At 41.7% G+C, this 26,015-nt stretch overlaps 1 protein-coding gene across 3 annotated transcripts in view; it reads right to left on the bottom strand.

Annotated features, from left to right (window-relative positions):
* Positions 1 to 26,015, bottom strand: part of LOC146063127 (uncharacterized) — a 318,067-nt gene that overhangs the window by 131,183 nt on the left and 160,869 nt on the right. The window lies entirely within an intron of this gene.

Below are 26,015 nucleotides of genomic sequence, written 5' to 3' on the forward strand. Positions count from 1 at the left end.
AATTTGTGTGGGGCCTTACCCTTTGAAGCGAGGCCACACGCGGCGGGATGCGCACTGGTAGAGACCTGAGTTAGGGGGGCCCCATTATAATTTTTGCTATGGGGCCCACAAAGTTCTAGTTACGCCTCTGATCCTTACTAATCCATTTCTATGTATTAACATCATACAGTAGCCTTCTGTAAACATGCATAAGCACACATAGCGCAATCCACAGATGGGTTGTACAAAGAATCATTACGGATTCACACATTTATTCACAAAGACTCGTTCTTTGATTGACAGCTTGCCAGCACCTCCCACCCGTCCCGTCAACCAATAGAGGATCTACACCATCAACCAATGAAATGAATAGACCAGACATAAATTAACTTCACGGTCAGATGATCCTTAAGCTTGAAAAAAGCCTTCTGAGGCTGAAACGCGTCGCTTATACAGGACTAGGACTTCCGTACAGCAACTACAGACTTCTCTAACTATTCTCCCACAGATCCAGCAGCAGACGCTGCACGAGCAGCGTACACCCGTAGTCTCGCGAGACTTGTGACCCGGAAGACATCCTGACACAGAGGGTGCGAGGAAAGCCCTGGGACCCGCTCCGGACGGAGAAACACCCAGACAGCCATCCTCCACAGACGCCCAGCAAACCGTGAGTGACTGCGCACACACGCTGACATGCGGGACGCCGCCAGCGTTACACAGTGAGGACACACCACGGACACTGCTTCAAGTGTAGAAGCAGAGAGGACATAGGTCATCCGCCTATGTGATTGTAAGGGGGTTCTAGCTGGAATCGCCTGAAGCCCATTGAGGCACCTCTCTGCGCACTACATCCAGCCAGACTGCCACATTCTAACTACTCACTTCCCACACAGATCGTCAGGGGAGGCCGTAGGTCCTGGGCTCAGGACCCACGGTAGCTAAAGTGGTCTAGTACAGACTAACTCAAAACCCATTTGGGAACTCTCCCCGGGCGACACCTGTGTAGGAAGATTCCCATCAATTGGGGACCCCTAATAGGTGTATAGAAACACTACTTACACCCACCAAGGGTACCCATTACCCCTAGGGTAACAAGACTGCAACATCGCCCAGTACTGCCGACCAGTATCCTCCGCAGCAAAACCTTCCCCCCCCCCCACCTGTCGGTAACACAAAGTCTGGCTCACACATAATACCCTTAACTCATTAATTAATAAATAAATATTTTATTTCATTTTACCTTTCAGTATTGGACTAATCCTTCTTTTCACAACACTCAGCCCCTTTCCAACACCATCAGGATAGCGCTTTCCCATTTCTAACTTTCCTCACTATAAGCTATAAGGGACAGGGATACCCTTAGGGATAAGCAGCACCTGAGTCTAGCATAGGACACCACACAGGCAGAGCGCAGTGTTAAAAAACATTTTTCATAAAACGCCCATGTTTACGCCCAGATTTCCTCATTATTCCGGCCGCTCCCATAAAAAAAACCACATGCCGCCCACAATGACCGTACTCTTGCGGACAGGTTTTTTCACACGGAGAGACCCGTCCGTGAGTGGTGTGCGGTCGCCGCACATGCGCATTGCAAAAGCTACGCATGCGCAGATGAAAAAAAAAACAGATCCGCCCGTATACGGTCCCACCGTACCAAGCAGAATAAACCCCTAAGTGTGTACTCTGGCAGCGTCCTGTTTCCTTTTTGGCTAGTAAGCCTTTTTCAAGGATCCTTGAAAAAGGCTTAATAGCTGAAACGCGTTGTACCCATTACAGGACATCAGGCGTAGGCACCCTGAGACCTGCCCTGCACCCCAACACCTGTCCGCACTGCAGTACTTCCAACCTGGTGATGTGGTGAGGTCGAGCTGGAAACCGGAAGCCATCATCTGCCCCCAGGCACCGAGAAGCACCAAACAGAAATATTTGTGACCACCAGTCCATGCGCACTTGCTGCCTATAAAGTTTAGTACTAAATAAAGGCTTTCCTTAACCCTTCACCAGTATATGCAAAGTCAAAAGAAATTTAGTACATATGTTTCACAGGCGCATATGGTTCAATTCTCAGTCACTCCTTTTTTCTCCCAAAGCATTGATTGTCATGTGGAGAATAATGAGGGCACATATAGTGAAGTACAGTTTTAATACATAAAATCACATAAAAACCAATGAGTAACAAAATACATAGCAATAATAAACAATGGGTTATATAATCCCCAAATTACTAATCCAATCTGATGATAACGTGCACAGTGAAAGATGTTAGGTGGATAAATCCCTAAATGACTGAGCAGTTGACTGAGAAGTTGAAATTACCAGAAAAGGGGGCGTGGCTTGGTCAGCACTGAGAGCAGGTACGGGGAACGAGAGCTCCGTAGATATCCTGTTCATATATCCTACCCCAGGTCCTGCGGAATTATTTATATATACACCAGCTGTATTCAGAATTGCTTCTGTGTCTCCTGGGCTGCTCGTGGAAATCCTGGTTCGCTTGGGAGTGCTCGTTGACTGGCCTGGCCTGCTGAGCCTCGTGCATCCTTGGGGACGCCATATTGGATCCCCTGGCTGCTGTGACTTGTGGTCTCCGCTGTCTGGTTGTGTTTTTGCCTCTGGCCGAGTGGCTCGGCGGGAGGAGGTGTCTGGAGAGAGTGGTAATTGTCTTCACTGAGACAAGCCGCTCAGCCGCACGGAGAGACCGGCGCTGCCTTCCCTGCTTGTCTCCTGGACTGTGGCGATTATATAGATTTGATCATGTGCTGGGCTCAGCGGACATTTCTGGCGTATGATATCTGGAATCTGTGGGGTCAGTATAACATCTGCGCCTGGGTGAGACTACAGCCAGCTGTCCCGCTGCTGCTAACCTCCTCTAAATGTTAGGTGGTGTGCTAGCCACTGCCGTACTTTAACCTATCATGTTTCCTCTACAGCAGCCTGTCTACTATTTGTCAACTTGATAAACTGGCTGTGTACACTGAGGGCGTAAGCATGGAAGCATACTTTCAACAAATTCTTCAGGCGGTATCTGCCTCGGCTGACCGACTTGCTGACAGGATTGATGTTGCCCAGGAGATGATCCTTTCCATCTCTCATGTCCCAGACGAACATCCTTGCGTAACTGAGGAAAACATGCATCAGTGCCCTGAGTGTGTAAGCCCTATGACTCCTATATCTGTTTGCACACTTGAGGTATTTTTGAGGATGGATCCTGTTAGTTCTGAAGGCACTTGGTGCCCTATGTACTTCGGCATTGACCTGGACATGTATCACTCAAAGTTCCCTGCTTCTCGTCCATTGACAACTTTATGATTCTTTACTTTACTATTCAACTACCCTGGATGTACTCCTATGTTTTCCCAAGAAAGTGGATATGGGTCCTCTCCTATACCGCGGCCCATTCATGGCACCGAAAACTGGCCAGACTAGATTCTGAACTATAGTGCTCTGGGATGCACACTTTGGCCCTTATTCTGATCGGTGCGGATATTCCCGCATTCTTACGGAGCGGTCCGCACGCCACGGTGTTCTGCCGCGTGCGGCCATCGTCCGTAGAAACGCCCACGTGTCCTCCGCATTCGGACGGACTCACTCTTTAAGAACAGGGCGTGTTTACGGACGACATACAAACCATGCGTGTGCGGGAGAAACACTCAGATTCTGCACGGTATTACAGAGTATTACAGAGTATGCTCGGGAATACCGCATCCGAACGGGAGCCAAGCGGTGCTACCGCCCGTAAGCGGAGTATTTACGCCAAACAACCCACTATTATGTATCTTCTGCAATACATCACATGACCCACTTATTCAATTACCTATCCTCATAAAAAACTGCTTATTTTGAATTGGAATCAATTAGATGCCAATATATCCTTACAAGCATGCCTAACACATGCATTGCACACATTAACCCTTACAGCAATTTAAGTGCAATGGTTTCAATTAAAGCACTGACAAGCGTCCTATTAGTGAGTAATGAGTAAAGGAGTCGATTCTATTGGGTTCAGGTGTTAATGCTTGTAGTCATTAGGCGGTCCGTTCGCCTCCCGCAGGAACGAGTGGTGTCCGCAAAGCAATAGTGGCCTTTTGGACACCGCACATTTCTTCCCTTTTTGTTCGCGTGCATTCGGAGTGCTATCCGAATGTACGCCCCCCAACATAAGTGTACTCCCCCGTGTCCGCCCATGTTTCCGCCCCGTTTTGCCCACTTTGAAACTACGCCCATGTGTCATTCCGCATGACGCCCATAATACGCCCATATTTCCCGACTGATTGCGGTGAACAGTTTTGTACGGGATTTGGCCGAACAGGTACGGAGTCAATGCGTGGCACATGCGCGTGGCGTTCGCCACGCATGCGCAGACGCCGTAAAGACGCGATCCGAAAGTATGCGGTAAAGTACGCGTCAATCAGAATAAGGGCCTATATCTCTTGTCCTATTTTATTATTCTTTTATTATTCTATTGTCTTATATATATCCTGTTTTTGCTTTCATTTTGATACAGGTATTTTATCGCTGTTATACCTTTGAATACTTTATGTAAAATGTATATATCTCTTGTGGGAGAGCTGGCTTTCATATATCCTAGCTTAAGGTCCTTCATATATTGCCCTGACAATTTATCCAATAATTATCCTGTTATGGGGGGGGGGTTAAGTCCCTGGGCAAATCACATCGGCCAGTGTCCAGTCACTCAGGCATCCAGTCTGAACTTTCAGGGTCCACCTCTCTGACCAATGCGTTTCGACTCTATTCCTGAGTTAGAATTTTTGGGTGGCTTTGGACAAGTCGGCCTAATGTATGGGGTCATTTAAACTGCCCTGACCCTCCTGTTGGGACAGAGATCCACACTAAACGAAATTGAGTAAGGAAATTAACTCAGGAGAGGATGTAGAAAGACTACAAAGTGACTTAAATAACTGGAAAGATGGAAAATGCAGTTTAACGTTGAAAAATTTAAAAATGTAAAGTAGTTCATTATGGGAACAAAAATGAACAAGCTACTTATAGGCTAAATTGAGTTATTATAGGGAATTCTGCTGTAGAGAAGGACTTGGGGGTCATCATAGATGAAAAATTGGGTAATAGTGCACACTGCTCAAGTGCAGCAGCAAAAGCAAACCGGATACTGGCATGCATTAAAAGGGGTATGGATTCAAGGGATGCCAATGTGATAGTGCCTCTTTACAAGGCATTGGTGAGACCACACTTGGAATTTTGTGTTCAGTTCTGGGCATCGCACCTTGAAAAGGATATATATGAATTGGAACAAGTACTGAGAAGGCTGACTAAGCTAGTAAAAGGTCTCGAATCACTAGAATACAAAGATAGGTTAACCAGGATGAATATGTTTTCACTGGAGAAATAGAAGTTGAGAGGTGATATAATTAGTATGTTCAAATACAGGATTGGGAATCATATGGAACTGGGAGATGATTTGTTCACTAGGCCTATACTTAGGACATGCGGGCATGTACTGAGGCTCGATGAAAATAAATTTCTTTCTGAATTAAGAAGAAGATTCTTCACCATTAGAGCAGTAAAATTCTGGAACTCATTGCTGGTGGGGGTGATTACAGCAACTACTGTTAATGAATTTAAATCAAAACTGGATGCATTTTTGGCCACTAAGGGAATCCTATAGATATGACTTCACTCAAGTCAGTAGCTAGAAGTTAGATAGGTTGAACTCGATGGACTAATGTCTTTTTTCAGCCTAAATTACTATGTTACTATCTTACTGGGTTTAACCCAGTTGACCAGTTCCAAGTATATCCTGTTTTGGCTGAGTGCATAGCCTGAGAAGTCTCCCTGCATACAAGCTGCAGTCTACATTGCTAGTGGCTGATTAGCCACCTGAGAGTTGTCCAGTGTGTGGATTCTGCAGAATCCTGATTTCAGCAGTGTCATTCCTGGACAACTGGTGTCTCTGCACTTTGCTCCCAGCAAGCAGTAGTCAGTCCCTATACTGTGCTCTCAGAGTTCTGTGAATATTTCTGGATGTGCCTTTCTGCAGTGTTCCACTGAGCATTTTGATATATTGAAACTGAATGCCAATGTTCCCCGACATGGGCACCACCATGTTGCTTTCACCACTATGACCAGTTCTCAGATAAACTGTAACATCAGATCCAGTCAGGTAACCTGTGAGATTGGTTCCAGTACCATACCCTGTGCCCTTGATTACAGTATGATAACTTGTCCCATCGGTCCCAGTCTGAGTCTGATAAATAATCAGTTCTGGTCAAATAACTACTCCATCAGTTCCAGATGATAATTCCTAGTCATTGGATCCTGCCAATAACCCTACACCCTCGGTTCCAGCCAGAAGCCCTACACAATTGGTTCCAGCTGATAGCCCTGCACCACCAGTGTGACCCTTGTACCTGTGCTCCTCAGAGTCTCCCGTAAGATTGTACAGCTCCAGGAAAAAACCTATTTGCTCAGCCACCTGTTCTGGCTCAGAGTTCAGCTAAACAGCCTCCAGGTCCAGCCCAGAGTTTAGATAACCAGCTCCCGGTTCCAGCCCAGAGAACACGTGTCCCTCACCTGGCTCCAATCCAGAGTACAGCTTATCAGCCTTCAGTTACAGTTATTACCTGGGTCTAGTTAATTTCCATTTATTACCCCAGTTTGGTTCCAGTTATATTCTGTTTCTAGTATAATAAAGTTATTTAATAATTTCTCAGTATACGCCTTTGGGCTGTCCACTGCTAGCGCCTAGATCCAGAAAGCAGTATTCTCTGCATTATTCCATGACCCCTCAGATCTGCGATATCACATGGGTTCAGGAACTAATTCAGAAACCCATGTGTCATTGGATGAAAATGTGACATTTTGCTTGTGAAAAAATGGTCTCTCATTTTATAGCTCGATTATGACCATGGGTGAAAAAGCCTTTTTTTGGTGAGAAAATTGATTGCTGTTAATAGGATATCCCCATGTGTCTTTCTTTTCTTGTTTCATTGGTTTTTTTGCAATGCACCTACTGTACACTATGGCAGAAAATTACAAAGAACACCGATCATGGCCGAACCCGAGTACAAACGGGTTCGACCGGGATCGGCTGTGATCAGGCCATAAATATGACCTGAGAATTCAGAAACTTTACTATTAAATTTACTTCTCAGGACTCATATTTCCCGATGCAGATGTCATTCATATTTGGCTGCCAAGATTCTCAGGAGCCAAATACAGACCTTGGCCTGGGCTGAAGCCTGTGGCTGTCCCTGGTACCCCTTGCAGGTGGGTGCTGAGCTGATGCTAAAAGTGTAAAATAAAGAGATAAAGTAAAGGTATTGGGTTTTCTGGATGAACTACAGGCCCAAGCAAGCCTCAGCCACATGCATACATATACAAAAGAGGAAGTGGCAGCGGTAAGTATATTTTCTCACAGGTACCTACTGTATTGTGGAATTATACTGGAGATGTGGGCCTAACCTACATGTCAAGATAGGTGATTAAGTATGGGTGTTGTGTGGAATAAAGGGGGGGGGGGGGGGTGGTGTTGTGTGGAATAAAGGGGGGGGGGGGTTTGACCAGCCATGGTTGTCATGGTTTGGCCACTGGAACTTGTGTAAAAAAATTATCCCCCCCCTTCCCCGTATTTTTGTAACAGGACTGGTCCAAGTGCCTGTTTTTGACAATTTCATTAGTTTCTAACACAAAATACTCCAGCTAAATTTTCTTGGCCCATTTTGAAAATAAATGTCTTTCATATAGCTGAAAAGCATAGTTTATGTTACAAAGCCAGTAAAGCATCAATTTATAATTGAAAAATACATTTATTAAATTAATAAAATGCAATTCATTTATTTATTTATATCTTTGTTGACAAAGTAACTGTAGAAGCTATTTTCCAAAACCTCCCCAAACAATACTGTAAAAAAGGTGCACACTTTTAAACTGTGCAATTGAGACAAAACAATAAACAAAGCACTTTTGCAATAAGAAAGATCTGTCATATTTTCTCAAGCCAATAGATTTTGGGTCTGATCCACTAGCAGCTGTAGCTATTGTTACAATTGATGTTTTTTAGCTGATATTTAATGGCTCCCATGAGTACATGCAGATTTCAGATCCAAGAAACTAAACAGACTTTTTTACTTCAAAAATATATGCAACACTGTGTAGTTATGGAGTGTTCTGGACATCGGCCCAGAGAACACAATGATGTCATATCATATGTTAACTGTAATTTTTTTTTATTTAAAGAAATGAAAAACATGAATTCCAAAATAATGCTGTACATGATATCTTTGTACATGTTTTCAGATCTTAAACATTTCCACTTAGATCTTGTTTCTGCTGTCTGTATAAACTATTGTCTTCTATTAAAAAATCTATGAACAAATGTAGTATCCTTTGTGTTTAAATGCTGTGCCAGACATGCACACATACAGTATTTAAAATCTGTGTCCTTTCCATTTGCATCCATACTTGCATCAACATGTTCTTGCTTTGTAACTTTTATTTTGCTTGTTTTATTTCATTTAATTCAAAGTATGTCATTGCACTTTAAAATGTCCATTGATCCCTATGAGAATGTGTAGCATTTACCCACTAAGGTTGTAACCATTTTGAGTGCCAAGTGAATTGGCAGGGATTGTGGTTATAAATACCTATGTCCTCTTTGGTTTCCCTTTGTACATAGCAGGATTATTTCATTAAAAATCAAAATATCCACCGTGATTCAGAGTGAATTATCATGGCAGTTCATATTAATACATATGCCCCTTAATGACATAGGGGGGAAAATGGGTATTCAATGTTAAATACGTCCAAATTTCCTCTGATTTGCTGTATTTCTGTATGGCAAGCTCAGCCGAATTTGAGTGTATGAATGAGTTCACCATTGACGGAAGTCAGCCGTATATGGCCATAGTTCTAGTTCATAGTTCTATCTGATAGCAACATTTACTATATATTCATATTTCTGAATTCATCCGTGAATTCAGCAGAAAATACGAATGGAAAATATGACAATTCCAATTCATAACATGCGTGTCTATGGAGCCCGCACAGCCTATTAGGGACTTTCCTCATTCTCGTATACGGGATTGGCCATGATTGGCGATCTTAGTATATTTCCCCCAAAATGTCTTAAAGATTTAGAGTATATAAGATACTGTGCAATCTTTAAAAATGGACAATACAGTGTGTTGTTTTGTTCCTATTTATGTGACATAATCTATGATGCTCTACTGTTGCAAATTCCAGAAAATCAGTAGAGCGCATGTATTCCCCTGACTGTATGCAAAGGAAGCTGTTGTATAAGGAGATGCGTTTCTGGATGGTGACTGGTAGGTGGCCAGACATGTTTCCATAAAAGGCCATCTCATGGGTATTTTATGGGAGTGTCACAGACATGTCCATGAAAGTTCTCAAATACAGATCTACTCCAATAGAGGCAATGAAGAATTTCAGAAATACTGAGGAAGATATAAGCTATCAATGGTGTACCACTGGTAGATTGTTCAGAACCACCAATGTACTGTAGCTGCACTGTCCACAGACACAGAAAGTGGGCAACTCAGCACTTAGGGGTACATTTACTAAGATGGGAGTTCTACTTCAGATGGGATGTTGCCATGGGCAACCAGAGTCTATCTTTTATCGTCTAGAATGTGCAAATTAATAGGAAGTAGATTCTGATTGGTGGTCCATAGCAGCCTCCCATTTTTCCCCTTATACATTCTATCGCACGCTGATGCACAAGAGGAAGGCTACGACTAGCATTTGTATATTAACCATTAAACTGTTCCAACAGCGACCCCATTGCAAACACACTGGCATCCACCTCAAACTCGTAATCATTGAAATAATAAATCATAGTGTGAGAGTGGGTTATAACCCCACTAGAAAATATAATTTAGAAGGCACAATGGCGTTTAAGTTACCTAGCATGGCTTATATATTTTTTTCTAAAAGATCAAACATATTTTTTTTAGACTAGAAGCAAAACAACTTTATATTAGAGTCCACTGCTGTTGACAAGAAAGACAAAATAACTTAGGCGTGAAAGCCAATATCTGTGAATAATGAAATTTGTTGAGGCATAGTTATTGAAAGACCAATAACAATTTTTATTTTGACGTACAATACGATGGCTAATAAAAAACAAAACACACCACCACTACAATACATTTAATTGAGACTGAACGCAGCAAAATAACCTGTAAAAAAGTTTTATTCTATTAATGATATTCTGGAGCTATTTTTATGATCTGAAAGTTTATTTAAGGAGAGTTACCATTAAAATGTTATTTATCAAATTAACTTATATACTTACAGTATATACATTACATTATGTTTGGCAGCACATTACCTCTCCATAGCTTTCAGGTGTCCCAGATGCAATAATGCAAACATATAAAGAGGAAACGGTAGTCACGAACGATGTCAAGTTTCAGGTGGCCATTGCTAAATGCTCCCCAGGGCAAGAATCCAAGGAAACTCAGGAATGCAAAACAATACTTGCGGAAAGAACTTGGATTTTAGTATGATTAATATGACTGCAAGTCATATGCTTCATCTACCCTGTCCAATTAGCTTATTCCATTAACCACACTTTCATATGCCTAAAGAATACAGTACAGTAATCTGACTTAAACTAATACTGTTTCTGTCACAAAGCTAGTAGTTAACAATAAAAGTGTCTGTGTTTTAATTTAATTATTAAAAGCGAAAAAAACTAACAATATTTGCTTTCTCACTTATTTTTCCTCAAGATTGGAGTTGGACAAGGGCAAATGGAAGAGACAGCACAGAAATGTCGGTAGAAATTGTGCAAGATATTTACAGTATCTACAAGATATCTACCGGTATTCATTGTTGGTCACTAGGCCCGTTCTGGGGGAAACAGTATATTTTCCACATGAAAAAAAGTCTATGTCACGTTTTGGCTTGTACACCTTGACAAAGGGGCGAATGTGCCCCGAAACGTTGGATCACTTAATGCACTAAATTTATCTTGTACAAAACTCGTGGAGTGCTGCTGTTTGTGTACACCGTCGCCTAAACAATCATTCCAGAAGGCACCCACGTAAGCTGCATAACATTTTTTTGTGAGTGCCAACACTTTTAGGTTTTAGAAGAAGAACAAACAGTTCAATCTCCAACATCTCTGCGGCATCAGGAGGGTAGCCGGCAGCTAGCAGCTCTACGGCAGCGCAGGAGTATCACCACAGCTCGGGACCAGACCAGCCGGTTCAGTGTCACTGCAAACACGCCCTCAATGCGTTTCGTCACAGGGGACTTTGCCTCCTGACGAAGTCCCCCGTGATGAAATGCGTTGAGGGCGTGTTTCCAGTGACGCTGAACCAGCTGGTCTGGTCCCGAGCTGTGGTGATACTCCTGCTGCTGCGCTGCCGTAGAACTACTAGCCGCTGGCTTGGAAACGTCGTCACATGGATCATTAATTTTCTCTGTTATTATGTACTAAATACAACCTGAACTTTTAAAGCCAGACGAGTGCTGCCTATTACTTTAACTTAGTGTCATTTAGGTAACAGTGGGTGTCTGTATATTTATATATATATATATATATATATATATATATATATATATATTCCAACAGAATGCAGCACTCCAGCAACATTTTCAATAACTCTTTTTAGTGAGCAAAAAACAGTGAGAGGAACACAGCAACGTTTCAACACATATTGTGTCGTCTTCAACACGACACAATATGTGTTCCTCTCACTGTTTTTTGCTCATTAAAAAGAGTTATTGAAAATTTTGCTGGAGTGCTGCATTCTGTTGGATTTTGTGTATGCTGCGGCTTCGTGCTGGCACCCGCTGAGGATTGTAAAGGACGAGTGGCTGTGCTGGATCACCCTGGTGTATATATATATATATATATATATATATATATATATATGGAACAAAAGAGCAAAGGGGGCGCCTATGGTGTAGTACCTTTTTTATTGTTTAAAAAAGACAGTTTAAAACGTCTGTTTAAAATAAGTGAAGCGTCCGTACCAGACAGTTCGTCAGGTGTGGACTTAAAACCACATGATTCAATAATTCATGTGGTTTTAAGTCCACACCTGACGAACTGTCTGGTACGGACGCTTCACTTATTTTAAACAGACGTTTTAAACTGTCTTTTTTAAACAATTAAAAAGGTACTACACCATAGGCGCCCCCTTTGCTCTTTTGTTCCAGATTGCTTGTTCTTGTGCCCTGGGATCGGGCACCTGCATTGGGGAGCTGCTGTCCACAATCTAGGACAAGTGTACCAAACACCTGAGTGTGGGACAATCACTTCAGAAGAACCCAGTGAAGGGTTAAATTGACTGCAGGTGTCAGCGCACCACAGCTAATCGTTTGTTTGCATATATATATATATATATATATATATATGATACATATATTTATATTTTTATTTATTTATTTATCTATTTATTCATTATGTAACTGCTGGTGGGAGTGGGGCACTAAAGCTGCCGGGGGTGGGCCCCACTCATTAAGAGTTCAACAAGGCGGACAGGATGCTGTCAGGCGGAATGCCTGTTTGATATTCCGCCATAATATTTTCCGCTAGGAAAGCATTCTGAATAGTTGGAATATCAAACTGGCAGAATATATTCCACCAGACGAGCTGATGTAAATCCGCAAACTGGCAGAATATATTCCACCTCCACCTGACAGTGAATATACTGTACCTCTATGTGCTTTAGTATCTGCACCTCCCTAATATCAATAACAAGATAATTGGAGCAGCAAGTATTTGAATGATTCCACTACTGATAGTCAAGTGGGCAGATTTTCCACCATTTATTCACTTATCTGTGTCAACTGCTTTGAAAGGGTCACAAAATGATGTGGCTTGGAATTGAAGGGCACTGTGGAAAAGAGGCACAAGCCACATCTACATAGATTTAGATTTTTGTATATTATATTGTTTCTGCCACCTAGATTCTATGCCACTTCTAACATACCCTTCACATTGTAAATGCTGGGTCACACCCGGGATTCGGACACGCTTCCATCCCGGGAGTGATATGCATTTGCGATGTTTAGTCCCCACAATAAGCAATAAGCTGGTTCGTTGGTGTAAGAAAGGGGGTGGGCGGAGCAGCAGCACCTCATTGGGAGGTGAGGGAGAAGGCAGCGTCCACTCCAAGAGCCCGACCCAGGTTACCCATTCACACTGCACACCAAACTGGGTCTGACCCAGGATTAACTCATGTCGGTATGTCAGGTTGCTGGACCCAGGTCAGTTCAAAAGGCCCTTTCACACCGCACGTTGACATGGGTCGACCTGACAATAACCTCGGTCGGACCCCGGTTATTTGTACAATGCGAAAGGGGTAATAGTGGTAATATTTCAAGCAATATCTAGTTAAAAAGGAACTATGACCTTCAATTGTATAATTGATTTGCCCACAGCCTAAGGCAGGCATTCCCAACCATGGTCCTCAAGGCACACTAACAGTGCAGATCTGCACTATATAGTCAGACTTGTATGCAAATCGGATGTGCCTTCAGATACTATCCACAATCCGATCTGATCAGATCGTGGATAGTATCTGAAGGCACATCTGACCGTGTGTACACGCCATATCATATAAGAATGTCTGGACTTAAACCTTGCTAGGTGATGGTTTCAAATTTGTTGCTCCTGAGCATGTATTATATTTGCATATTCTCTAATGCCCCTTTCCCACTGCAGCTCTTGAATGGTAAATTGCCGTTTTTCCCCCACAATTTACCATTTAAGGCTGCAGTGGGAAAGCACCAGAGTTGAAATACCGGTTAAAGTTAACCGGTATTTCAGCCCGTTTAAAAAGCAGAGTCCTACACGTTTAAATACCGTTTTTAAGGCAGTGGGAATGCCTCTTAAATGGTATTTAAAAATCCCACACTACTTCCCCCTCCCCTGGTACCTTTCCTGAACTCCCCCATCCTCCCCTGGTACCTGCCCTGCACCCACCCCCTCCCCTGGCACTTATCTGCATGGGGGATCCGCATGTGTAATGAGCGCCGACGCGCCGTGCATATAAATGAACCGCTCATTACATATGCACATATGTAATGAGCGCCATACTGTTTTAAATACCATTTAAAAATACCAGTACTTTAAATGGCTCTGCAGTCGGAAAGCAGCATAATTCTTAAAGTATTGTGTATAAAACCTGATATTGTTTACCTAACTTCTCTTTCCTGTTACTTACAGATAACTCTTGCATGCCAACCAGTGTCCCAGGTCTTTTGCTCCATTTTGACTACATGTGATACTGCAATTTTACGTAATTATACCCGACCACAGTGTTTAGACTGTGCTCTTTTACACCCCTATTTGCTGCTATTTCCTGCAAGTATATTGGACATTTGCACTGTATTTGAAAACTGTTCCATGTACTTAATGGAGATAAGGGGGGAGAAGTTAACGGCACAGAAAATGCATGTATGCAATACTGTTTTTCAATATTTACTAATGGATTGTTTGACTGCAATAGACTTCTTTTGCAGCTCTAATGGGTACTGTACATTTACTATGATTGGAGTTCTATTGAAGATGGGATGTTAGCCAAACAACCAATCAGATTCTGTATAATATCTTCTAGAGCAGTGGTTCTCAACCTCAGTCCACAGGACCCTCCAAAAGTGGACGTTTTCAAGGTCACATGGCAGGTGCACAGGTGCACTGATTATTCACTGACACACTTTAAAAGATCACAGGTGGAGCTAATTATTTCACCTGTGATTCTGTGTGGAGACCTGGAAAACGTGCACTGTTGGGGGCTTCTGAGGACCGATGTTGAGAACCACTGTTCTAGAAGGTGCTTAATAAATAAGATTGGTTGCTATGGGCTACATCCCATCTTCAATATAACTCCTAACTTAGTAAATTGACCCCTGTGTCTCAAATGTTTCTACCAAAGTGCTGCTTAATTCCATTCCTTATTATAGCATACATCACTCAACTTCAAGTATTTTTCTCTATCATAATGAAGGAACAAGTTTAGTCACTGATACTTTCTAGAAGTAACATTTCCCACATGCACAGAGGCGGATTGGCTCACCGGGAAACCGGGACATTTCCCGGTGGGCCGGACCAGATTTGGCTGCTTCTCCCCCTGGCCGGGCCGCCGCTGTGTTGCCAACAGTAAATATGGCCATAGACATTTGCGGCTTTGACCAGTCTGAAGATGGCCGTGGCCGCCCGGTGATCGCTCTTGTTTGACGTGACCCGCGACTGCTTCATTGGTGTAGTGACCAGAATCGGCTGCAGCATGGCAACGAAGCCGGGTAAGCGACGTTAGCACCCGCACCGGGCCAGTAGCGTCTCCATCCCCCCCGTCAGTAGAGTTACTACCTCCCCGCAACCCACGCCTCCAATCACTTGTGCTACTAACACCCACCCCAGGTCACTAGTGCTACTAAACCCCCTCCCCCCCCGGGGTGCTTCAAGACTTTTCCCGGCTGGATTTTGTTACCAATCCTCCCCTGCACATGCATCTGTTCTGCACAATGAAATACATTTCATTTAACAGCATATATGTGGGTATTAAAACTATGTATAATTGGTCTTTGCAGAGCATAAATAGAAGAAAAGTTATATAATCAACAGACTGGGACTCATCATTTCCACATATGGCACAAAATTCTCTTACCAAGCACAAAATCTGACTGTGATTCAAAGCATAGAACAATATAATCTATACGCAGGAAAACAAACTGAAAGTACAGAACAGAATCTCACATCAGGTGCAGGCTGTTTGAAGCCAGAAAGTTTATTAATGATGAAAATATTCCTGAGTAAAGCGAATAAAACTATTTGTTTGTAGACTATACTAAAGCACAGTAGGAATAGATGATGGATATAAAAGTTAATATATACATATATACATATATAAATATATTGTGTTTGCAATTTATTTAGCAGAATTCGATATATTATTAAAATAAATAGACGCTTCCATGGGGCAGCACATACCGTATGAACACACATGAATGACTGATGATGAATATCAGTAGGTGATCAGAAGCATTCCTGTCCACATGGCTGATTACATCAGTAGACACAGTTTATTTTCAGGTTTAGAATGCCCCTTGTGCTACAGTATATCCACATTGTACAATAATATGTTCCAAGCAGATTCAAGGTCATTCAAATATTTGGCCACCTGCCTTGATCTCATTTTAAAGCTGGCAATCCCCAAATCAGTTTTGGAACATTTTATACTGATGCCACTATATATTCTGAATACAAATGAGTGAAAAACAACAGGAGATGCAGACTCCTTACTAATAAATGGGATTTATCGGAATAAAATATGGTGCCTGGATCTTTTGAACTTGTTCAAAACTTCTAAATAGAATTACTATGGTGCTTGTGTCCTATCCTGAATAGATATGTGCAGCAAATACTGCACAAGTTACATCTGCCCCACCTGCAGTGCACATGGTTTTGTCCATTTAAGATGGAATTTGCCAGAAGGAGTGAACCAGAATAACCCCCAACGTTTTATATGTAAAAGCATACTGTATATAGACCATAAAACGTATAGGTAGTTGGACACATTTGTGTCTTAAATATACATGTAAAAATGCATTTAAAAAACAGACGTGCCTGTGTATTCTGAAGCACAGATAATTTAAAATATATGCTACATGGTAAATATAACGTGTCTGTACGATTGTAACCTGAATTACCCAGAGTATCGTGATGCTTTTGAGACATCTGTCATCATCATCATCAACTTGTTGATAATGATGACTGGTGCCTTAATATAGATTTAAAACAATATTTAAATAATTAAAAGAAAAACAGCTTGGTCCCCCCAACCCCTCACTCATACAAAAGGGACATGACAGGTTGAACCAATTTTTTTGTGGAGGGGAGACGATAACAACAATTCTATTGTTGTTCTATTTGGGGTGGAACTGAATTCACTTGGATTGAAATTGGATGGCTAAACATGCTGCCTCATATTTGAATATATAGTCCTTTGCTGAAAATTCTACAGCTGCTTTGGCTATTGCCTGGTGGGTGTTGGTGTGCAGGTATACTACTTAAAATGTGGTACTTATGTAATATCTGGGCGCCCGATTTTTTCATTGTATCGCATCGCATGCAATTTAGTGGCATACAATTCATGCGATGCGATTTTTCATTGTAAAGACCTGATTTTTAATTGTATAGTCACCCATGGGTGATTTCATACGAGTGATTTCATATAGTGTGGCGAGCGTAGCGAGAATACATGTAAAGTAATCCGCGGCCCCTCGCGGGGCTCGCTGCGCTCGCCACGCTTCGGGCTCAGTGGCTCGCTGCGCTCGCCACACTATATAAAATCAACTCCATGCGTAGTTGGATAGTGGGGGTATGAAATCACCCATGGGTGACTATACAATTAAAAATCGGGTCTTTACAATGAAAAATCGCATCGCATGCCTTTAGTGTCATGCGATGAAAAAAATCGGGCGCCCAGATAATACACAAGTCACTAAAATTCTGAAATCAGCATTTGAATCCCATGGAACTATTGGTCCCAGAAAACATTGACGGCCTCAAACTGCTTAGGTATGTTAGCATTTCTAGATTTACAAAAGAGAAAAAGACCATGATCTCTTTACTGGAGAAATCTAGATGTTTCATAACAATCTGTGTACAGTGCAAAGTTGGACATTTTATTTGCTGACAGTGAAAAGAGACTTAAGGCCAGATGTACTAAGCTTCAAAAGTGATAAAATGGAGAGTGATAAACCACCAGCCAATCAGCTCCTACCTGTCATGTCACAGGCTGTGTTTTAAAAATGACAGGAAGGAGCTGATTGGTTGGTGGCTTATCACTCTCCACTTTATCACTTTTTAGGGCTTAGTACATCTCGCCCTTAACATTAAAGGGCATATCTATTTATTAGATGCAATTCCCAGTATATGCTGTTTCTGATTATGGATGACAGTCACCAATATTAAGGCTCATTAGCAAAGGCTTCCTCATTAAAAACATTGGGAAGTCTATTTAATATGGAAAAATGTTCTCCTGTGACTGTAACCATCTCAGGATGTTGATATCAGTACAGGTTGAGTATCCCTTATCCAAAATGCTTGGGACCAGCATAATTTTGGATAACGGATTATTCCGTATTTCAAAATATTTTAATATTCCAATGATGTATTTTGATGTATCTTGCATTTATGCTGTATAAGCACATCAACCACATGAAATAAACACAAATATATTTTATTTGTTCAAAAAACAAGGTTTCAAAACATGAAACAAAATATGTGTACTATCTCAGGCACTGAATGTGAATGCCAAGCAATCATTGTCTTGCACATATATAGTGCCAGTTACATATCATGTCCTCAGTAGTGCCAGTTACATATCATGTCCTCAGTAGTGCCAGTTACATATCATGTCCTCAGTAGTGCCAGTTACATATCATGTCCTCAGTAGTGCCAGTTACATATCATGTCCTCAGTAGTGCCAGTTACATATCATGTCCTCAGTAGTGCTGTGACAGTTGTCCCCAGTAAGTTTTTAGCAAAAAAAAATTTTTTTTCCCACTTTCTGGAATGTATGGTTTTTGGAATAATTCGGATAACGGATACTCGGACACGGGATACTCAACCTGTACTGGGGTACAAGTAAAATATATTCATTAAATAAATAAATAAAAAAAAAAAAATCTTTTTGGAATATTAAATATTTGAAATATTAAATAATTACTTATTATCTAGTGGAACTAGAAGTAAAAGTAGAACTTCCAGTCAGATTGTGCCTATTAGAACCATCAATCCCGGCTCATCTACACAGAGGCTACTTGTAATGGTTGGTGAGTAAGAAGAGCTGTTGCAGCTCCAGAATGAGTGCTTCCTTTGGGCTCAACAACAATGCTACTGCAGCCCAATCAGTGGCAGAGCAGCTGGGGCCATGGGGGCACAGGGTTGTGGCATATTGTATGGGGTCTGGCTGTTCACATATCTGGAAAAAAAACCTCCAGAAATGTCTGCTGCCTTGGAGGGGACAGACGCTAGAGGCCCTACTGGACTTTTAACTTCCATCTGTCAGTGTAGCACAGCGTGTGCAGCACTACCCAGGAGTGCCCAATTCCGGGAGCTCTAGCGCCCAGTGAACACCTACCCCGAGCAATGAGCATGTAACTGCCTGGCAACGAGCAAGAAACCCCCTGGCAATAAGCATGTAACCCTTGGAAATGAGCAAGAAACCCCTAGCAATGAACAAGAAACCCCTGGCAACGTGCATGTAGGTATTTTTATTTATTTTTTACAATTAATGTATATATAAAATATAATTACCACTTGTATGCCCCTAATAAATGGTAATTGTATTAACTTGTTATATACAGTACATATAATCATTCCTATTAATACAATACATCCTTCAAAACTGATTTGGCAGATGCAAACACCCACAAATAATGTAATCTGTATAAAGACCAGTTAGCATTTCCCTTATCATTTATGATCATTTTCAATGCCCTCTATGGACTTCCAGCATCATTGTAGAACCAGCGATGTGATTTCCCCAAACCATTCTCTTGCAGAATAGACTAATAAAAGCTTCCTAGGGTAAGCACTTTTACTGTGTCATTTTGCAGGCGTAGCATACTTTGCGGTATAAACTCATTGCAGCGCTTCCTTTTTTTGTGTGAAATCATTGATTTAAAGGTGCTTTATTCTGTTGTAGTGGCTGCTAATGATATTGAACATAAAAGGCTCTTGATGAAGTGTTGACTTCCCCACACTATGTACAGTAGCTGCTGTTCACAGAGGTAGGCAGGACCTCAGTCTCCTTCACAGTTTATTGGTTTAGATAAATGTATAATTTGATACCAATGAAGTGAATCAGTAGAAAGAGATATTGTCTATAAAACCACTAGTTTACAGCTTAGTGGATGTATGCAACCGCAGTCTCCCAATCTGATCTCACCTTATAGAACAGTTAAATAGAGATGAAAAGGTTTTTAGAAAAAATTAAACATTTATCACTCTTTTTTAATGTCCTCTTGTTACGTGGTAATTAAGCCTCTGATTAGTCATTGCTGTCTCCAAGTGATAAATGTGTGGCTAGAAAACCTCCTCTGCTAAGTGCGCCCTCATTCACTGTCACATCATTATTTATCATAAAGAATCGACAAGCACAATGTTTGATGCTAAGACTCCATTTTGTCAGTGTTTTACAGTCAGCTGGCATGCAAGGTCATTTTTCAAAGGTCAAATGGGGGTTCTGATAGGATTAAGCAATTTTACTAATAGAGATATTGACTGTATTTGTCCATATATATAAATGTTTCATATAAAAATAAAAAAATATAAAACAACAGGTGTTACAGAAAATGGGGCATCTATGCAATCTGCAGTGTGATGTTAACATGAGGATTTTGGGTTATACAGACTGAGACGTGTTTTACCAGATGTGTGATTCTTTACATCACAATAAACTTACATTTTATTTTTTAAGAGTTAGGCTCTCAATTTCTGGTGCGCCTCACCTCAATGTCATATGATTTTTTTTACACTGTAATATCTATCTATATATATATATATTTGGGATTTCGAACCCTACAACAATCTGCAGCACAAACAACAGTATTATTATTATTGCATTATTATTATTATCGTTATTATTATCCGTTGTTCATATGCTGCTACAAGGAATCTGCAACGCTAGTGGTGCAGTATCTCTATATGGCAGTTGCTTGAGGTGCAGTATCTCAGGATATTAGGTGTCTCTCTTGTAAAACTATCTGCCGCAACATTATTATTTATTTATTATTTATTAACAGTTTCTCATATAGCGCACACATATTACGCAGCACTTTACAGAGTATAGTTGAACATTCACATCAGTCCCTGCCCCAGTGGAGCTTACAATCTATATTCCCTACAAAGCGCCTTGAGTCCTGTTGGAGAAAGTGCGCTATATAAATAAAACTTACTTACTTACTTACCACATAAACACGCACACACAGACATTCTAGGGTTCATTTTTGTTTGGAGTCATTTAACCTACCAGTATATTTTTGGATTGTGGGAGGAAACCGGAGTACCCGGAGTAAACCCACGCAAGTATGGGGAGAATATACAAACTCTGCACAGTTAGGGCCATGGTGGGAATCTAACCCATGACCTCAGCGCTGTGAGGCAGTAATGCTAACCATTACACCATCCGTACTGCCCTCTGAAGCCACAAAGGCATTTTGCTATATATGCTGTCCGGGAGTCTTTAGTGGGTGAGGGGAGCATATAATGAAGACAGGACAGCCATGAACAATTAAATGATAATTACCAAAAACAGTTATGGCAATCACAGCCCTATACACTGGGAAGTTGTACATCAGAGATCAGTCCAAGCAGAAGAGGATTGTACTACTAAGGCATACTTACCTGCTCTCCTGGAAGTTGCAGGAGACTCACACTCTTTGGGGTAGTCACCTTGAACATCCAGTAGAGGCAAGGGGTGCCTCTACTATGGGGCTCAGAGGCTTAGAGGGGCCTGGACGCAGGTTATAATGTTGCATAGCAATTTCCCAGATTTCCAAGCTGGATCTAGGCCCTTATTCTAGTTCACTCGCACAGGCACAATCACTCTCTAATGGACAAAACCATGTGCACTGCAGGTGGGACTAATGTAACTTGTGCAAAGAGAGTTAGATTTGGGTGGGGGGTGTACTTCAAAGTTATATCTATATTGCAGTGTAAAAAAAAAAAGCAGCCAGTATTTACCCTGCACAGAAACAATAAAACACCCAAATGTAACTCTCTCTGCACATGTTACGTCAGCCCCACCTGCAGTGCACATGGTTTTGTCCATTAGAGAGTGATTGTGCCTTTCCAAGTGAACTCGAATAACCCCTCTAATCCACTGGCAAGCATCAATTGTAGACCTGTGGATCACTTTAATGTAGCATAATCGGATTTTGGTCACTGTAATCGGCAAATCATATTTATGTAAATCATATTATAATTTAGAGCACTATAATGTTACATAATAAGAACTGCATCAATTTTAAGTGGCAGAATATAAAATGGAGGCACTATTGTGTGGCATAATATGAGCTAGGGCACTATTATTGGGCTCTCACAAAGCTTTGGGACAGGGAGCCTTTCAATATGGGACCCACAAAGTTCTGGTTACGCTGCTGAAAGGGGTGTTCACAGATGCCAAATGATGCTATGAGGCAAAGGAATATAACAATAGAGAATCGGCTTATGGATTCGCCTTTGAAGAGGTCATTGTTACCTTACCGTAGCCATTTTTGATTGAATAAAATACCAAACGCCAGATTGAAGGGGGTATTGGAGGAGTGAGAGGACAGGAAGAAGGAGAGGTGTTTGTTTTACAGCAGGAGAGTGCTTCAACTGGGGATGACGTATTTTCTAACCAAGATGGCCACCAGAGTTACTACTGCTATTTTGTTACTGTGTAGAGGGACACAATGGGAGATGGATGTCTTCATCTTTAGCTCAAAGAGACCTGCTGCATATTATCTGCTTTTACCGCTGTTCCAGTATCCTGCGCTGGTGCACCAGGGTAGAGTGACTGGCTGGTGAGCTGCCACAATCCTGCTCCACTTCATGCTTTAACCAGTTTACTACAGTATATCTTCACTACTCAATTAACTACACTACTACTTAAGCCACTGGACTTATCTTTGGGTCACAAAAACACTCCACTGGTGTTCATGTACACACATATTTCCATTGGGTTTTGGGCCCTGGAGCACAAATGTGAAACGTGTCCTAGAAGTGCAAGTGTTGGAATTACATGATGATGCATTGGAAGTACAGTATTACTTATTAAATATGCACTTTATTTGAATTTATTGGACATGGACTGCTGCCGGCTTCCTAACTTCTATTCCTAATATATATATATATATATATATATATATATATATATATATATATATATATATATATATATATGTGTGTGTGTGTGCGTGTGCTTGCACCTGTGCTATATTGGAGAAGTTATCACTGGCAGTCAGGACACCCTTCATAAAGTCTTTAGTAGTCTATACTGAATTCTAAAGCCAACTAACAAATTGCAATGAGTCAGATACTTTGGCCACAATGTCATGGTACAGAAAATTGGAACACTTTATGTATATTTCCCTATTTAATCAAATCGTTCTCAAACCACTCAGCCACATAGCCACTTTATTCAAAATCATATTTTAGAAGAATCCTGTATTTTAGCTATTCTCAAATACTGTTAATATTTTAGGTTATGTTGCAAAACAGCAACATTATTACAAAAAGCTGCCCTCTAGCAGATTACATAGCTTAAATAAATGATCACACACAGGGTTAGTGGAACAGAATGCAGATAGCACAATAATTTTACCCTCAATACATAAATAAAAAGCTTAAGACAAAAAGAAAGAAAGAAAGAAAGAAAGAAAGAAAGAAAGAAAGAAAGAAAAGCCAGATGGCCCATGTCTAAAAGGAATGAAACACTATTACCCTTTTCCAACATGTGAGTTCTGACTGCGCTCTGATGATATAAAAGATTTTCCAGTAAAATGAATTTGTAGAATCTCTATTAGTGTTCTGTAGAATTTAAGTCACATTATTTATTTACTGGAAACACTTTTAACAGCCTTTATCATAGATGAGTTAATAAAATCAGGGTTTATTTCCTTCACAATACAGTATATTGGGGCAGATGTATTAAGATTGGTCCTGCTTCTCCTGCATAACGAAGAGAAGCGAGCACCCGTTATGGGTGAATGTATTAAACCCCCCCGCAGATAGGGAGACCCGTTATGCCCAGCGTTAAAGGCTCTCCTAACCGGCGCCCCCACAGCGCTGCACGTGCACATTTAAAGAAAAACCCCTCCCCCCCAGTTGGCTCTCTGGGCATGCGGGAGTTCTCGCTTTTACCACAAGATCTTGTGCACATCCCCTGAGCCAGCACCAGGGCTAGCATTATCCCTGCAATGGGGATAGGACAATACTAGCCCTGGGCTGGCGAAATGGCCGGTGGTGATTTAATGACTAGGCGGCTGCTAATACATCGTCCCAGCCGCTAATTACTGGGGGGGGGGGATTGCAGGGGACAGCCCCGCCAAGCATTACTCAGCGGACGTTAGGTGCGCTTGAGTACATCTGCAAAAACATTCCCCCCCCACCAGTTAACTAGCATTAAGTGCAGAAACGAGAGTAGTTTATTGTACAAAAACCTTGCTATGCTACCATATAATCTTTATACAGGAAATGGTTAGCTGATATACACTCAAGTTACGTCTGTAATCAGTGGGTCTAATACAACACACAATGGAAGGCAGAGACATATTAACAACAGATTGGAATGGTATATACAGTACACATGGGCTCTCTTCTGAATGGAGGGCCTCCACGTGACTTGTGTCACTTAGAAACCCATCAGCCAATCAGTGTCTACTCGAAAACCACAGGTTTTGGTGTTTTCTGATATCTCATATAACAGAGCACATCTCTAATGTGCACATAATGTAGCACATAGCCATTTGTATCATATATCAGACCATGTTATAAACTACAAAATAGATTGTAACACATTATATTCTATCTTTACTATTTTATTAGATCACTGATCACAATGCAAGCACAGTAATACTCATAGTATATTACATACTTTTATTACACACAATCTAATACAGCTCACAGGTTTGCTAACTGATGGGGATTTCCTGCAATGTTTACCCTTGGGATCACGTTACAATGCAGCTGACTCATTCCAATTTGCTTCTTTTCTGCTTGTCATTGCTTGGCCACAGTGGGACTGCCACTTTTAGTCCAAGGCTAACAATGATGAGTGTTGGATGACCAACAATCAACCCCCTCATACTAAACAATTATAGTTACAAATACGACTTTTTTCTAAAAAAAATATATATATACCCAAGGCTGTCCCATGCTATTATTGGGGTTAATGCTCTACCTATAAAACTTCTGGTAAGGTCTAGAGGTAATACTCACCCAGTGTTTGACTGGGGGATAAAGGGGGGTCTGGAGACTGATCTCCAGAGAATGGTGTGGACCCTCAATCAGTGGGGCCCACTGGGGATGTCCCTTGTATCCCATAGTCATCAGCTTATTAAGTATATACAGTATAGGCTTACTATACTCTCCGTTTAAACTGGGACACAGGTTTTGTTGCTGTCTGACTGTAAGCTTGGATTTCACGTGTTTTATTCAGCCACAGAACATGTGTAATCGATAAGCGTCCCAGTTTGAAAAGAGAGCATGGTATGCCTATGCATACAGTACTGTATATAAGAACTAGCTATTACATGGAGGTCAGCAAGGCCTAGGCATGGATTACAGTACAGTATTCAGTTCTTCCCATAAAATGAATTACATAAACTGTACAGTATATTTCCTAAATCTTGCCTTGTCTCGATATGGGGTATATTTAGAAAGAAATGAGGTGGATGTACATTATGAATGGCCGATATGCGGGAGGTGGTATCTAGTGCCCATTATGTGCGCTGATACCGCTTCCCCCCATGTATTACACTCAGGGCCGGTGCAAGGCACCGGAGCGCCCCAGGCAAATCGCCGTGCTGCCAGAGTTTTCACACTAGAAGCGCTTCCGCATAGCCCGGCGGATAGCGCCCGTGATTTCTAATGGACTGCAGGGACCCCCGCTGCCTCCGCCGCCAGGTTTAAATACACAGCGCCGTAGGACAGGTACCCGGGCGGCACAAAATGCCGCCCTCCAGTGGCCGGCGCCCTAGGCAAATGCCTAGATTTGCCTAGTGGTGGCGCCGGCCCTGATTACACTGGTGGTGTGTGGTAAATGATATCTAAAAACATAGCATGCCGAGCAATGAAGCTGCTGACCATTCCAACACCTGTAGCTATCAATGTCGACATCTGTAGGTGTTGTTGCAAGGACAGCAGTATCCCTGGCTGTGGTAGGTGACAGCTCCATGCTGCATGTGAGATCTTGTATTCGGTGAGTAGCAAGATCTTGCATATGAGCACTGGAGCCAGCTAGGCAGGGAAACGCAACACATCAGCACTAAGCTGATACCGTGTGTGCTCAAGTAGGGATTGCCGCTTT

The sequence above is a fragment of the Crinia signifera genome, chromosome 1 (assembly GCF_055691185.1).
Source record: "Crinia signifera chromosome 1, ASM5569118v1, whole genome shotgun sequence".
Classification (NCBI taxonomy): Eukaryota; Metazoa; Chordata; class Amphibia; order Anura; family Myobatrachidae; genus Crinia; species Crinia signifera.